The sequence below is a fragment of the Triticum dicoccoides genome, chromosome 1A (genome assembly GCF_002162155.2).
Source record: "Triticum dicoccoides isolate Atlit2015 ecotype Zavitan chromosome 1A, WEW_v2.0, whole genome shotgun sequence".
Taxonomy (NCBI): domain Eukaryota; kingdom Viridiplantae; phylum Streptophyta; class Magnoliopsida; order Poales; family Poaceae; genus Triticum; species Triticum dicoccoides.
This window is the reverse complement of record NC_041380.1, coordinates 63030513-63034499: the sequence shown is the minus strand read 5'-3', so window position 1 is coordinate 63034499 and position 3987 is coordinate 63030513.

The window sequence follows — 3987 nt, the reverse complement described above, 5'->3', positions numbered from 1 at the left end:
CCCGGTAATCCGATATGTACGTGATACATTCTGAAACACTTCCGGTGTCCGAATACTATCATCCAATATATCAATATTTACCTCTCGACCATTTTGAGACTCCTCGTCATGTCCCTGATCTCATCCGGGACTCCGAACAACATTTGGTCACCAACTCACTTAACTCATAATACAAATCGTCATCGAACGTTAAGCGTGCGGACCCTACGGGTTCAAGAACTATGTAGACATGACCGAGACACCTCTCCGGTCAATAACCAACATCGGAACCTGGATGCTCATATTGGTTCCTACATATTCTACGCAGATCTTTATCGATCAAACTGTAATGACAACATACGTTATTCCCTTTGTCATCGGTATGTTACTTGCCCGAGATTCGATCATCGATATCTTCATACCTAGTTCAATCTCATTACCGGCAAGTCTCTTTACTCATTCTGTAATGCATTATCCCGCAACTAACTCATTAGTCACATTGCTTGCAAGGCTTATCATGATGTGCATTACCGAGAGGGCCCAGAGATACCTCTCCGATACTCGGAGTGACAAATCCTAATCTCGATCTATGCCAACCCAACAAACACCTTTGGAGATACCTGCAGAGCATCTTTATAATCACTTAATTATGTTGTGACGTTTGATAGCACATAAGGTATTCTACGGTATTCCTCCGGTATTCGGGAGTTGCATAATCTCATAGTCAAAGGAATATGTAAAAGTCATGAAGAAAGCAATAGCAATAAAACTTAACGATCATTATGCTAAGCTAATGGATGGCTCTTGTCCATCACATAATTCTCCTAATGATGTGATCCCGTTCATCAAATGACAACGCATGTATATGGTTAGAAACTTAACCATCTTTGATTAACGAGCTAGTCTAGTAGAGGCATACTAGGGACACTGTGTTTTGTCTATGTATCCACACATGTATCAAGTTTCCGGTTAATACAACTCTAGCATGAATAATAAACATTTAACATGATATAAGGAAATATAAATAACAACTTTATTATTGCTTCTAGGGCATATTTCTTCAATAGAGTCGTATCCGTGGCAGATAGGACTTGAGAGAATATTGATCTTACCTTTAGCTCCTTATGGGTTCGACACTCCATACTTATCACTTCCACCTTTGCAAATTTCTATGATGATTCCTTGCACTTGAGGATTATCAAGCTCTTTTTTGGCGCCGTTGCCGGGGAGCAATAGCGTGGGGTTGATATTCTCGTGTATGCTTGTTTGCTTTCTTCACTAAGTAGATTTTGTTTTCCCTTTTGTTTTAGTTTTCTTTAGTTGTGGGTGAAATAAACAAAAGAATGCAAAATACAATTTTTTTCACTTGCCTCTTATGCATATAAACTTTTTCAAAAAGAGAAGTGATTGGAAGGTTATGCATTGGAGAAGTGAGGATCGACCTTGAACACTTGTGTTCATGCTCATCGAAACAATGTAGAATTTTTCATGGAAGTTTCTCAAAAATAATTATCCCCTTATATATATATATACACACACACAATGTATTATAAAAATAATGCACCAAGATTTGGCCTTAGGATGATTAGATTGTTTGCTTGCTTTGTGCAGTCAAAAAATAGAAACTTTTGTTGTAGTAATTGAATTTACATTTCTTACTGGAGCGCGATAAAATCTTGAAGTGTTTACACAGTACTGATATGCAAAAAAAGTTTCCTAATTTTTCAGAGTTTTTGGAGTTACATAAGTATACGAAATTTCCAAATTGCTAGAGATTGTCCTGTTTTGGACAGATTCTGTTTTCTATGTGTTGTTCGCTTATTTCAATGAATCCCTATGCTGTATCGGGGGGTATTAAACATGGTGAAGTTGGAATACAGTAGATATAATGCTAATATGAAATTGTAATGAGTTTACAGCAGTACCTAAGAGTAGTGATTTGCCTTATTATACTGACGGACCTCACAAGGTTTTTTGTTAAGTTTTGTGAGGATGAAGTGTTCGAAGATCGAGGAGTTATCTATATGAGAAGAATAAAGAGAGGCAAGAGTTCAAGCTTGGGGATGCCCAAGGCACCCCAAGTAAATATTTCAAGGGTACTCGAGCATCTAAGCTTGGGGATGCCCCGGTTGGCATCCCATGTTTCTTCTTCAACAATTATCGGTATCCCTCGGTTTTTGTTTTGTTCACATGATATGCGTCTATTGCGTTTATTTTTGTTTTCTTTTACTTTATGCACCATGCTAGTATGAGATAGTCCTTCATTGATTTATAGAGTGCTTCATGTGATTCACTTAAATCTTTTGAGTATGGCTTTATAGAATGCTCTTTGTGCTTCACTTAAATCTCTTGAGTATGACTTTATAGAATGCTCCGTGTGCTTCACTTATACATTTTGATCTTGGATATTAGTCAATATATATATATATATATATATATATATATATATATATATATATATATATTAATTGTAGAATGCTTCATGAACTTCACTTATATATTTTAGAGTATGAATAAAATTATCATCAAAATTGGGCTTGGAAGAGTATCATTAAAATATCACTGTTTATCTAAAAAGCTTTAAAGAAAAATGCTTGATGGGAGACAACCAACATTATACCTACTGTTGTTGTGTGTTCACATGATTAAGCTACTGTAGTAATCATGTTTTATAGTTTTGTTTCAATAAAGTGCCAAGTAAAGCATTTGGGGTAGTGTGGATGATAGTTGACTTGATTCTATTCAAAAACAGAAACATTTGCTTCCAGTAATAGAATTGTTTAAATTCACTGGAACGCGATAAAATTATGATTTTTTACACAAGATTGATATAAAAATTTCCCACATTGTCCTAATTTTTCAGAATTTTTGGATTTATAGAAGTATGGTCGTTGTCCAGATCATTACAGAATATTTTGTTTTTGATAGGTTCTGTTTTCAATGCATAGTTTACTTTCTATGGCTTATATTGCTCAATATAAATTATGGAAATGATAAGGTACAGCAGGCATTGTGTGAGAAAAATTATGAATCTTGTCTTTGACAGTACCAAAGTGAATAGTTTGCCATTTATCATACTAACCTATCTCACGATGTTCTGTCAAGTTTTGTGTGATTGAAGTTTTCAAGTTTTGTGTGACATGTCAATATGAGGAGAATAAGGAGTGGAAAGACACTAAGCTTGGGCATGCCCAACAGCCCAATGCACCCCAAGGTAATATTCAAGGAAGACCCAAGCAACTAAGTTGGGAATACCCGGAAGGTATCCGCTCTTTCATCTTCAACACTATCGGTATACCTTACTTGTAGCTATATTTTTATTCATCACATGATATGTGTTTTGCTTGGAGTGTATTTTCATTTACCAGCTATTTGACTAAAATCATTGGATCTGAAATCTTGAATGAGAGAGAGTCCTCGCATAGCTATTTAACTATTTGACTACGCATTGATCTAAAACCATTGGATCTAAAATCTTAAATGAGAGAGAGCCCTCACATAGCTATTTAACTATTTGACTACACATTGATCTTCACTTATATATTTTTTGGGGAGCTTTGTCATTTATTCTCGTGCTTCACTTATATGCTATGAGTAAATGGTTGAATGAATTGAATATCATAAATCTAAAATTGTATATGTTCTATATGCTCATCATCATCGGAGACGAGGTCGATGTAAATGTTGTCCCGCGCCTTCTTCTCGCGGCGCCATGCATCTTGGTTGTCGGCGAACTCCTTCTCCTTCATGAGCCAATGCTTGAGGAGGACGTTGTCGAGGTTCGCAAGCGACCGCCGTCACTATTGCTCCTCCTCCTCCTCCCGTGCGCTGCGCGCCATGATTGCCCGCTCGAAGATTTCTGCCTCGGTCGGGGGGAGGAAATCCTCCGACCTGATGACACCACCGCCTCGCAGCACCGGCTCCTCTTCGAGCTCCCGCTTCACCACGCGGAGGGTCAGGAGATCCGCCAGCTCCCTTTTCACCAGTGTGATGACTGGCGTGCGAGGA